Source organism: Thunnus maccoyii, chromosome 14, assembly GCF_910596095.1.
Source record: "Thunnus maccoyii chromosome 14, fThuMac1.1, whole genome shotgun sequence".
In the NCBI taxonomy this organism is placed as follows: Eukaryota; Metazoa; Chordata; class Actinopteri; order Scombriformes; family Scombridae; genus Thunnus; species Thunnus maccoyii.
Genome location: NC_056546.1, coordinates 24,463,705 through 24,477,364, shown reverse-complemented (window position 1 = coordinate 24,477,364; position 13,660 = coordinate 24,463,705). Strand labels below are relative to the sequence as shown.

The window sequence follows — 13,660 nt, the reverse complement described above, 5'->3', positions numbered from 1 at the left end:
AACTTCGACAGAGTTATGCTAGCTGTTTCCCACTACCAGTCATTATGCTAGGCTAGGCTAATCGTGTCCTGTCTAGATTCATGTTCAGTGGTATTGATTAACTCTCTGCATGAAGCATATGAGCATATATCCCAAAATGCCAGATATTTTTCCTTTAAACCTTCTGTGAAGTTACATGAGTGATGTATTTACATTTTGCTTGCACTGTGTGTTCTGAAATAATTTTAGATGCAGTAGCTATAGGTGAATGTTTAGCCAGGCTAGCTCGATAAATTAATAATTGTGTTGCATGATCATTGCCTTGTGGTTTGGCAGCTTGTGTGACTGTGTGACACACAAAAAAAAACACTGACGTCTGTTCTTTTATGTGGATAAAGTGCTGATTCTATCATATAAGCAAGCTTTGTCACACTTTGCTTCCACATTTTTAAACTTCCCCGACTGCCTTCACTTCTCTTTCTCAATGACTTCCCTCCTCGTTTTACCTCCTGCTCCAGCTTTGTCCTTTGCTGTTTTCTGTGTGACAAACCACATTAGGTTGAGGAGACACTACACACACTCTGTAAGGACACACACATTTCTCTCTGACACATTCTCACCACCGGCACGTTAGCTCTTAGCTCCCTCAGGTGTTCCGTACTTTCCATTCCTCAACTGAAATGAGTATTCACTGCTCACACAGATAAAGGAAATGAACTCAAGGGCATGTACAGTATGTACATGTTCTTTTGTCACGAAGAATAACCCATATCTTGGTTAAGTACGAAAGTATTACAGAGCATTGTGTGACAGTTCTGTTGTTTTATCCTTCTGTTTCTGTTGTTCAGAAGTGAAAAAGGACCCAATGATTACTGAGTTCAGCTCAACATGCATTAGCCTACTTATTACACTGCACATCTCGATGACACTGATTTTCTAAAACAAAATGTTTTTAATTACACAAGATAAATTATAGCTTGTATTAAATTATACATTCATGTGATTAGCACTGAGCAGCAGTGTGTTGTACAGCATGTCTGTGGAAACATTTCACACTTAAAGCATTTTGTGCAATTATATTTACACATCTTTGAATGTGCAGTAAGAAAGCTGTGTTTAGATGCTGCAGCAGTTTAGTACCAGTTTCCTTCTCTCATTTCCCTCATACAGAGAAGTGAGTGGTTGTTTTGGCTAATCTTAATTACCTAGTAGCTGGCAAGTTCATGGTATTCATAGAACTCTCTACATGTTACATCTCCCAAGTTTTTTACCCTAAGACAACAATAGTCTAAAATTCAGGTGTCTGAGAAAGTGGTATCATAGAGCTGAACTCAGGAGTACAATAATAATATCATAGCTGGAGTGGCTGGTTGCCCACTTTGCTGGCAGTGCTGCATGTTGCTTGAAACTGTTATGTTACCCAATACATGTTACTAATTGAAAAAGTAGTTACATTATTAATCATGTAAGTAATAAGTTACATTACATGTGTCACTCAGCTCCATCGGGTGCCTTTAAATAACTCCAAAGCCTTCATTCCAAGGTGTTACATCTTCTGTATGACACATGTAGAAATAGAAAATTAAAAATCTTTTAACAAGCAGCCAGACTACATTTATTGACTGACCATCATCAGCTAACTGATCAGTTCCCCTCCACTCAAATATATATTTTTCTTCTTGTTCTTACAGTTGGATGTTGTTCTCTTCACTGTGCAGAGTCACGTATGTGCACAGTTTGACACTAGATGGCTGTTTTCACACTCATCTGCTGAAGGGAAAGGTTTCTCTGTGCTCATTGAAAATCTGAGTTTAAGGGATGGGTCCAGAGCATGATTTATAACATCACAAACAGCTTGGAAGCCAATCCTAGTCCAATATTCAATTTACACAAGTATGATGTGGAATCTTGAAGCCCCCAGTGCACAAACACTGAGAGTGGACTTAATAGTGAAGAAGGAGACATGTGACATTTGTGGAAAAACTGTATCAGACACACAATATTGCTCCAAGCAGAGTATTTTCATACATGTCTGGAGGGGATCTTTGATGTTAGCCCTGGTGACATAGCACTCCAGAAGTCCCTTCCTAACAGTGAGGCCGTAGTGTTCACACAACTTTAAATTTCCTGAATATAATTTGGCTAATTTTAGCAAGTCAGCTAAGAACACACATGTAAATAAGACAACTTTCTGGCATCACATTTGTCTTCTTTTGGTAGAGGCTAACCGGCTTCCCCACACCTTAGGTCCCTGCTCCAAACTAACACGTCCCAGGTCAGTCACATCACTCAACACAAACTGATAGTAACAGAGTGTTAGTAACTGTAATGTAAATACACAATTTCAAATGTATTACGTTACAGTACTCATGACTGAAAAAGTAATCCGTCTAACATGTTAGTTAATGCCAGTAACTGAGTAATGCCCAACACTGTTTGCTGAGTTCCTTGAACTACAAACAGTGCATAGTAGTGGTGAGATGCATGGTGTATTCAGAGAAACCAGACCTCAGGCCACATTTATTAGCCAATCACAAATGTGTTTTGGACAAAACTATAATCATAAAAAACTGGAAAGCCACTATAAATGCTAATTCATGGTCTTATCTTCCAGTTTTAGTCAGATTCCTTGCTAGTTTGTCTTCACTGCTGTCATCGAAGGCATAATCAGAAATTTCTGCCTCTTCTAGCAAGAATGGCATGCTCATTCACTGCATACTTCTAAAGTTATCACCGTTCTTACAAGGATAACCATACCATATTGCCAATGCAACATTGAGCAATCGTAAGACAAAAAGTAAAAGCTGAGATGAGAAACAGCAAAGCACTGGGACTGCAAAATCCAGGATTAGTGTACGTCACTGTCAGACAATAAAAATAAGTCCATAATTTATTTCCAATCGGGACTCCAGGGGAAGAAGGTAGCAGACAAGTGAAAATCATAGTGGACGTGGAACTGATGCACAGGAGCTTTAAAAGTCAGGGAAATGTCACACAGTGTCTGGGGCTGCACAGGTATTGACACAGGCAATGCTCATAGAATATCTCATTACTTGTATTGATGTTTTGGTGTAAATGCACCATTTATATTCAATATTAGCATGTATAACCTTTGCTGTATGGTACCTGAGGTTAATTATACTGAAACTGACTGGTGGTTGGTGTGATGACATTATACAAGATAATAAACATTGAATATCTGTTAAAGTTGGAGTGCAGGACTTTTGTCTCCCCCTTCTGGCAGTGAGAATAAAGGGGGGTACTCGGCTGTGATTACCATACACAAAATTGTAAATTGTTTTGAGCGTCACACAACCCCCATGGAATAACTGGTTTCATTATCAGAATTCGATCCATTCAGTCCTATACATTTGGAAAGTCTAGAAAAGCTGTACGATTAATGGCCAAGCGGCAAGCACAGGAATGTCACCCCGACATGAGATTTAAAAACTCCAATTACTGTGAAATACAGAGAGATTTATCTGGTGGTGATAGGCTTAGTCAGCATTGTGTGAACTTGCTTGGCAAGGGATTGAATGTATTGGACGTTCATTTATATATAAAAGTTCCACACTGCAGGTTTAACTTTAATGTTACAACACAAATGTAGAAAAATCTCATGTAAACCTATGAAAGAGATAAATTACAGAATGGGGATACACTAAGGCAGCCTCTTGCTGATGATGTATATTTACGTATTTACGTCTGGGATTGCATTTGTCTTCTTTTGGTAGAGACTAATTGGCCTTCCTACACCTCCTACAATTTTAAACTGTATTACCTTACAGTACTCATCATTACTGAAAATGTAATCCGTCTAACATGTTAAGTAATGCCAGTAGTAACTGAGTAATGCCCAACACTGTTTGCCGGGTTCCTGAACTACAAACAGTACACAGTAGTGGTGAGATGCATGGTGTATTCAGAGAAACCAGACCTCAGGCCACATTTATTAGCCAATCACAGATGGCCTGTTCACCATTTATATGAATGAAATTGTGTTTTCCCTACATAGCTGCCAAACCCATCTGTACATGGATTACTAATTTATACTGTATTGCTGATTCTGTTCAATTAGCCATCGAGAAACTGCAACTTCCCTGTCATGCACTGCAACATTCCTTCATTAATCTCAGACTGATAATTAATGCAAACAAAACTAAATTTGTGATTTTTTCAAGATCCAAAAACTCAGACTACTACTATCAATTGCTCAAACATCGACAGGGAATACAAATACCTTGGCATCTGGCTTGACGCCAAATTCACATTCAATCACCATATCAAGAACCTTGTTGACAAATTCAAACAAAAAATTGGCTTTCTGGCTCTTCAGGTACCTTGTGCCAGGACTGAACTTTAGTGCTTTTAGTGTTAGTGCAGCAAACGCATGGAACCTCTTGTAATGTTACCTAAAACTGAATACTCTCATACCTCTTGGACATTTCAGGAATATAATTAGTAACCGTTCACTGTCTGTCTGTAACTGTTTTAACTGATTTTGTTGACTATGTATGTTTCCTTGGTTTTTTGTCTGTTTGTTTTTCTATTTGTAATCTTGGCATCACTGTAAATTCAATGGTTTTCTGAGTATCTTAAATAAAGGTTGAAATGGAATTAAATGAAATGTGTACTGAAGAAAGCTATAACAATAAAAAATAAGGGATGTGTTAAAAAATGACAAAAAAAAATGTTGTAACACATGTGTGGATTTCAACATAAGATAATTTAATTTGGGCCAACATGTGCATAGTTTGTTAAATTTGAAAATAGATGTATCCTAATGTAATTAATCTGATATTTCACAATTGTGGACATGGCATTACCAATTATGGGCCCTGACTGGTACTATAACCACACAAAACACTGTCAGAATTTAGACCAGGGCAGGCAATAAATTTAAAGTAAAAGATGGAAATGAAATAAATTTAATACACAACAATTAAAATACAGATAATGACAAATCCATGGAAAATGAAACAAATCCTGCACAGCAACATGACATACCAGCGCAGCGGGCAGTGGTCGCCCTTTCTTCGCACCACAGAGACAAAGGAGACAAAGACGGAGGCTGCATCGCCTGGTATGCTGTCAGACCTTTCAGTAGGTATTCATTACTAGTTTACCTTAATGTAATGAACATATGTCAGTGTTATGGAAGCATGTGAAATTTGGAGTTTAAATAAAGTTATAGTTATATGAGGATTTTTGAATTAGAACATGGTTTAAGGTAATGCTAACTTTAACAGCTAGCTAGCTAACATGAATACAAAAGTCAATGCTATAATGCGCTGCTACCCTTAAAATTAGTATTAGTTCTTGGCCTTGGTGCCATAACGTACTTGATTAGAGTTAGGATGCTTTTTCTTGGCAGCATTTTTATTAATATATCAATTCAATGTAATCATATTCAGTTGAATGTTTATTCAAAGTGTTGTTTTGTATTGCATTAGTTGTTGGCTGGATTTGAGCAAATTTCAAATTCAAATAATGTTTATGCAGGGTGAAATTCTGGTTGTATAATTATATGTGTAATTACTGTATCTAAGTTAGGTTATTATCGTTATGTGTAATTACTGTATGCAAGTTGGGTTACTTGCTGACGGTTAACTGGCTGGCTGTTGTTCCATATTTGACTCTAAAGGTCTTCAGCTAATTATTGCCTTGGCTAAACCCAGTAACTGACATTCCTGCAGCGCTTTAAGGTTACCTGAGAGCCACACCCTGGGGGCAGCCACAGTTCGCACTCATGTCAGATAATTTTGCCTTAAGTGTTACTGAAATCAAAATTCGGAATATGAAACTGGAGACTTCTCATCAAACTGTAAGTGTTAAGGTAAATTTGGCATGTGCTATATAAGCCATCAGCCAAATCATATCTCTAACAAAATCCATGGCTGCCTAACGATACATCTAACTTCCGTTGTGATTTTGATTGATTTTGTAAAATTCAATCTGGGACAGTATAGCAAAACAGTCACTCATTTGAAATTTGGTTAACATTAACAATTAGGTTTGAAATCAATTCAACAGTGATTCATTAACACCACCCACCATTAGCTTGCTGACATTAAGTTGCTGCAGTTGCACTACTTTTACATGAATTGGGAATTAACAGTATTTTGACTTCTATGAGCCATTTCCCAATTGTGTTTGAATTAACTGGTGAGACCTGTGTGGGTAAGGCTGTGGTTTTGATGGCAATCACAGTACGCAGAGAGGACTGACAAAGTAGGTGACTGTGTTGATGTCTGCTGAAAACACAGAGAAGAGAACAGAGAAAAGGGGGGAAATGGAAACTGAAATGCTGGGTCCTCTCAAAATAATCTCCCTCAGTGGCTAAAGTGCTGACCTGGTGTCTGAAAAGGGGAAAAGAAAAATCAAATAAACATTGATCACCTCATCCATTACATCAAGCCAGAGGAGAGGATCCCTGCCAAATTGAGTAAATTGTTGGATCTCTCTCCAGTGGCTGGTCAATCACAGCCAAATCCACCACGTGCACAAATCTTGACACAACACATACAGGCTCAACAGACATGCACCTCATTACACCCCACACTCTCAAAATCTTCCAAATGGCCATCCACACCCACCCAGTCCCTGGAGCCCTGTGACGATGCAGAAACCTGTGAGTAAACTGACACAAATTACACCTCAAATGATGCATCACAAATGACTGACATTGATAGTTTTACATTAATCAGAAATATATGGGCTGGAAGGAAAAAGAAGACTCTTTGGTTAAAGACTGGGCCATGTAAAATATATTCTGAGAATATTATGGATTCGGCCCCAGCGAAAGAGTTGGAGAGTGAGGTACTTCTTTGACTCGTTGACTCAGACTTAAAGTAGAAAAAAACATTGGAAACCAAGCATTCAGAGCAGTCTTAAGCCAGTGCTTTTTGCTCACAGGGATTTCTTCTACATATGTTTACCTCATTATTTGACACTTTGGCCATGTTTATTATGAACATCTGACATTGTAACATTAAATATATGACTGAAAATAAGGAAAAGAATAATAGGGCCCCTTTAATGTATGCATTAATGTATGCATTAGACGAAAGCATGTTTTGTGCAATTTTGATAATATTTAGGGAGCAACTCAGGGCACATCAATGTTTAACTAGAGTAAGATGAACTTTTCCTCTTGAAGTGCCTGATGAGCTGCTCTTGAATTGAAAAGGCTCTAACATGGATTGGTGATAAGTTGGCAAACAGTGGTTCTGTGTTCTTTATGTGCAGAGCACTGGTCTTATAAGAGTGTCTAGTAATTGGGACATGGTCATACTCCACAATGAGCCAACTGCAGCAGCAGGACACAACTTTATGCAATGTGTTTGTGTGCAAGGTACTGATTACCTCTGTCAGTCTGGCACTGTAACATTATATTTATACTTATCACACACTCATTAAATTGCAGAACAAATCCTGCTGTGGAGAAATGTCCAGTTTCCTGTGCACGAGGAGGGGATAGCCAGGTTGAGCCTGGATATGGCAACATCTCTGCTAAAAGACTCAGGTATACTATACAAGGTAAAGAAAAATACATAATGTCTGCAGACTTCATTACATGCATGTATTTCACTTGTACAGATGACCTATCCCAGCTGTGTTGGGCTCATTTAACTTCGGACCAACTTTAATTTAAAAGACTGGGAAGCACCTTGGATGGATTACATCAGTATCACTGGGTGAAGTCACATTTACACAGAAATTTTACTGAAAACAATTATTTTAACCTGCATGTTTTTACACTTTTGGAGGACACTGGAGCATCTGAAGGAAACTCACTGAATATAAGGAGAACATGCTGACTCCAAAGATCCACAACTAGGATTTAAACTCAAAATCTGACACACATTGGCATACAGGTTTATGAAATGATATAGTATTGTCCAAAATTTCATTTATTTTCTCTCCCCTTTCAGATTGAGTGCACCACATGCAAACTGTGGTATCACATATCCTGTGTTGGACATTAAACACCAGTTAAACTGTAACACTGACAAACACGATCCATGCTGGAAACACAGAGAGTCCGCTGGAGCTTTGACAGGCACCAGAAACACATTCATGGCCCTTTGTAAATGTTTCTGAGTGGTACCTGCATTGTAGCTTAGCTAGCAGCTCAGAGAGGCTCTCTAGTGTGTGTGTGTGTATGTGGGAGAGTGTCAGTATGTAGCCATAACCCTGCTGTGTAACATGTTAAAGGTAAAGTCAGTGATTCTGGAGAAAGACTGTTGATATTTGAACTAAACACCCAAATAAATACACCCCTCCCTTTGTGCTCCTTCAGAAGCTCTGCCCCCAAATTCGTGTCAGATTAAGCTTCACTTGATGTGGCAGAAACAGACTCAGAGCATAAAAAAGACGGGGGTCTCCGTGAGACTGTCTCGGATTCAGTGTGTTGATACATTTAATAAAATGGAAGTCTATCTGTTCTGTGAGAAAACACTTTCTATGTGAATTGTGCATGGCTTCTCACTCTCAAGTTCGCCAGCCCTCCCACCATTCAATGGGTGCTGGAGACAGGAGACTGTCCTCACACAGACAGCTGCTCTAATGACTTCTCCCCGTCCTTTGCACAAACATGAATGGCCCCTGCTGATTATCTTGGCATTATGTGGCTTGGTCCGAGCCACTTTGTTTATTTACTATTTACAGAGCCAGTGCAGTGTATGAACACCAGATTTTTTTTCAGCTCACACACGGAACGGACAGCTAGCGGACCGTGAGGAGATATTGACAAAAAGTTTATTGAACAATCTTTCTCCAGAATTACTGACTCTACCTTTAATGTTGCCATTGTTAGCCCTGAGTATCTTGTAAAGCTCTGAATATAGAACAGTTAGTTATTGACAGGCCCATGTGTTGTGTTTACTGCCACAGAAAAGCAATAATGACTGAGTAGTACGATGTCACCTCTCTGCCGTCTCTGATCAGACTTATTAATGCTACCAGCAGCTCTGTGTGAGGCACAAACAGAGGCTAGCAGTTTTCTGATATTTATACTTGGCAGCAGCCTAATGAAAAATACCTCGGAGTCTTGCCTATTATGTCATGAAGCAGACAGAAATAAGCTAATTTTGAGCAGAAAAGTAGTTTTTACACACAATATTTGTTTTGTTGGAAAAATCACCTCTATTAAGATCATATACCTACATAGTTGTGTGTGTGGTGTAAAAAAACAACAATTTGGTGTATAATTAGGCCTACTTTTTAAAGGCTTATTGCTGCTACATGCCAACATATTGCATTTCTTTTTTATGCAGAAGTTATAGGCAAGTTATAGTCAGAGTGCTATTAAAAAACTTATGCAGCAACATTGTGGATATAGGTTTGCATGTCTGTAGGCTATGTGTTGACCATACAAATTACCTTGCTAATTTAGGTTTGTATTCCTTTTTTTCAGCACACCTATGACAACCTGGAATCTATTGAAGTCCTTGTAACCAGTTTTAAAGATGAGAAAGAGACTTGTAATTTAAAATTCTCTATGTTAACAGTGCCAAGGATCTCATAGATCAAAGCCTAGCCCAGCAAATGGTCTGTGTGCTTGATAGATTATTCGAGTAACGTGGATTTCTTGGAATATATTGATGCTGACACGAGCGTAGACGTGAAGGACTTTGATAGATTCCATATCTACTTTTCAGCCAGAGGGCCCTAGGTGGAAACTGTCTTGGGGAGACTAATCAAAATCAGGTACACTCTGCGTTACTCCACTTTCCAAAGACAAAAAATGTTTTAACACTTTTTAACTATTAATCAGAATCTGATTTATTCACCAAGTAAAAGGAGATGAATTTCATTAATTATTCATAATTTCATTCAGTTATTGAATCGTAATCATGGTGATTAAGCAACCCACACACGTACGCTGTAGATTCATACAGTTAATACCTTATACTGTATGCAAGATGCAGAGTCAGCCACTCCTGTTGTAACAGTTAGCTAATGATTGTCAAAACCATATCAAACTGCAGAGGTAGTGAATTAAGCATCATGATATTCTTGTAGAAATTTTAAACTACATTGAGATGAGCTTTTCTGGTCATATCAAGCAGCTGAGTAAGTTGCCAATGAAAGACCAGTGTCTACTAAAGATAGGCATTAGGCTTCTTGAGTAAATGCATGCCTCTACTCTAAGCTCTGTGGAAAGTGGCTGTCGTGACCTTGAAAATTACTGCAATAAGATGAAGTGTCTATTGTTCCCTCTACATGCCCTGCCACTAACACGCAAGAACACAGTCAGCCCCCACAGTCACTACTTCAGAGGAAAGCCCCACAAATTCTCAAGGAGTATGAGACTGCAGGTATATGTCAATGCCAGAGGAAACTCCTTGTGAAGGCTTGCATAGGAGATTTGGTGGAGAGGTGGGTTTGAAAGTATTGCACCATACCACACTTTGTCAAAACTTTAGCATGAATATTTCACTTGACAAAATGTTCAAGTGCACTGAAGCAACAAAAAGGGTACCTGTGTCAATGTATGAGGAAGTGGCAGTGTTTTTGTCCTATTTTCCATTTAACCTCTTAGTGCAGAGAAGCTGGCTGTAGTGTCCCAGTGGCAGGACAAGGGGAAAGATTTGTATTTAAAACTAGTATTTTAATAATGTAAATTCCATGCTCCTTTTTAATCTAATTTCATATACAACTCTGCTGCCAAGCTTCTAACAAGCCAAACGATGCAATCACATTACTGTGATTTTAGCATCATTACACTGGTTCCCAGTTTGTTTAGAATTGATTGTAAAATCATTTTAATTACTATAAGACATTACACTGTTTGGCTCCAGACTACATTGCTGAATTAACTGTCCTTCAGGAGGTCATCAGAGCAGTGCACTACCCTTGGTGAATGTTTAATAAGTGAAGAGAATTGTATATCTTGTATTTTTTTGGGTCTTATTACTCTACAGCATATAAAATGTATTGTTGTTCCATAGCCTAAAACCACAGCCTTTATTCTATTTTGATTAAAATTGCTTAGCAAATGTCTAATCTGGTTGCCTGAGACCTACATACCACTAAGGAGAACTGGAAAGTGTTGCTCACTGACATCTCCTTTCTTCCTCAGGAGCATTACTATGATCCAGTCTCTCACTGTGGATTCTTAGATTAAACTGTGCAACCTTAGACAGAATCTTGAGCAAGAGCAGAGAAGTTATAGGAAGCGAAAAGTGCCCAATGACTGCAGTGGAGCTGAGAGGCCTGATATCACGGAGGATTGGCGTGCCAGCAGCACAAATGAGTGGGGTCACCCTGATCAAAAGATTGCAGCCTTCAGCTGAGAACATTTCAGCTATCGAGTCAGGCATGGAGAAAACATAGACCCCTTGCAGAGCCTGGATTACCAAGTACTCCCCCACTGTTGCTGAAAAATTCAATGAGTACCCATGGTTTTTGGACATGCCATGTCTGGTAGGTTGCTTGGTTCCCTGGTAGTGGCTTATTTAGATTGCATTCACATGAAATCCAGGGGTGTGAGTTAGGGATGCATGATGATATTGGCATCAGCCCAAAATGAACATTTCTGCCATATGACAGGCTGATAAGATGATTCTTTAATTATGCACATGCAATCTGTAGGAAACTATGCATTCAGCAACCCTGTTTAAAGGAGCAGGCAGCTGTTTTCAGCAAACAAGCTTTATAAACCCACTGTACATAAGATGCAGCAAACAGCAGACAAAGTTAGGAACTAGCTGCTGGAAAGTTGACCATCTAGTAGCTAAAGAGCCAGATATACTTCTCAGGAGTTGGTGGAAACCAAACCAGAGCTAAAAGGAGAGGGGATATTGGACTTGCATTCAAACACCACTCCAAATAAATGCTAATGTTGCTCTGTGTCTGATGTGGAAGTGGGTAGCTGCAACATGTTAGCCTTTTTTTCCTGGTGAAAAAAAATTTGGTAAAATTAATGCTGCGCCATTTCATTTATAAGGAGGAGCTGATGACTTTTGAAAAGCTGAATGACCAGATTTCAAGTTTTCAGGACGGATATGGAAATGTGAAAAACAAGCCAAGTACTTAAGGTCCAGTGAGAGTGAAGTAAAAGAGACAGTGTCTCAAATGTGGTGCCTTTAACTGGTCTTTCCCTTTCTATTAGGAGATCTTGTAGACAGAAAAAGTCAACACTGGCGTTTATTGATTTTACAGAGGGAAAACCCAGCATCATATTTGCACCAGTTGTTACAAGTGGGCTTGCTGTATTCCTGAAAGAGCTGATAACAGAGCACCATACTCTTTTCAGACTGCTGTATGACACAAATCTCATTCTGAAAACTTCATTTTATGATACATTATCCGAGGGTGATGATTTTGTTTGGACCTCTGTATAGACTCTGGTGCATGTGATTTGAAGCCAAGCACAATCCATTTAAAAGACTAGCACATGCAGTTTGTAACTTCAAAAATGTGTTAAACACATTGGCTTTTAAACACCAGGTTCAACAGATGTAATACTATACACATTGTGATAATCTGTCTAAGAAAATAGATGTCACCAATGCCTATCTTGTTAGTGTGGGGTCATTGAAAAAAGCAGATGTCTTGTTGGAACAACTTGATGTTTACCCTTGAAATTGACCTTTCTTTGACTAGTACTATCTTTGTGGTGTCTCACAGTGTTGATGTGTATGGCCAGAGTTAGAACTGGTTCTGTAGTGCCACTGAGAACAGACCATAGAGAAGAGCCTTTGTTTGGTGAAGTCATTCATATCTTGCAACAGGCAGATAATGAGTCAATTCTCATGTTTGTGAGGATCCTAGTAAAGTATTTTGACCATTTTTATACCTTTGCAGTGCAGAGAACAAAATAATATCAACTGATTACAATGACTGAAACATAAGATTTTTGGCCTTTAGATATTATGACAAGCTTTGATACTAGTGAGCTGTATTTGAACCCAAGGTACAAAATTGCATAGCTTGGATTTTAATTTCATTATACACTGTAAATATGTTTGCCCTTTGGATGCAACTACACGATGACAATTGTTTCCAATTAGATGTTTTATGTTTTTCATTACTGTGTTCTGTCTGGACATGATTATTTCAGAATAGATATTTTAAATTGAATTACATTGTTTTTGGGGTTGTGGACATCTTAACAATCAGTTAATCAAACAGTTAGAAAGTTAGCTAGATAAGTGGGAAAAAGATACAGCTATTTTGTAATATTGATGTGAGTCCCTAAAACAAAAATAGTCTTGACACATGAATTTAGTGATTCAAATTGATAATTGGTTTAAATGTAATTTAAGACACTTAGAAGATACTAAACATTTTACATAACTTGGCTAATTTATAATAATTTGCCAATCCGCCAATGTGATTTAGATTTGTTTGAAAGTGTAAGTCTAAAATGTAATCTGTCATAAATTTACATTAACAAATGTACATGTTTCTCTCTTGTTTCCACAAATGGAAATAATTTACACATAACGTGTTTTTAATCATAAAGTTGTAGTTGCATATTAATCTATCAAAACATGTTTTAACATATCTTTGTGTCCAATTAACACATCTTTGTGTTGACCTATTCGATACAATAGATGTGTTAAACAGACACAGGAACAGACACATTAGTTGTGTCAAATCTGACACAGCAGCACGTGTGTTACAATTTAACACATTATGTGTTGAGCACATCTCACATTTCTAAGCGTGT

General features: G+C 38.2%; 1 long non-coding RNA gene across 2 annotated transcripts; it reads left to right on the top strand.

The window, feature by feature from the left end:
* Positions 1-5,022: 5,022 nt before the first annotated feature.
* Positions 5,023-13,344, top strand: LOC121911339. Of its 2 annotated transcripts, none has more exons than XR_006099839.1 (5): positions 5,023-5,082; positions 7,406-7,518; positions 9,398-9,690; positions 10,230-10,362; positions 11,066-13,344. It is a non-coding gene; the product is annotated as an uncharacterized LOC121911339 (long non-coding RNA). The 2 variants fall into 2 exon arrangements; XR_006099838.1 differs by having other exon boundaries at positions 10,230-10,576.
* Positions 13,345-13,660: the final 316 nt, after the last annotated feature.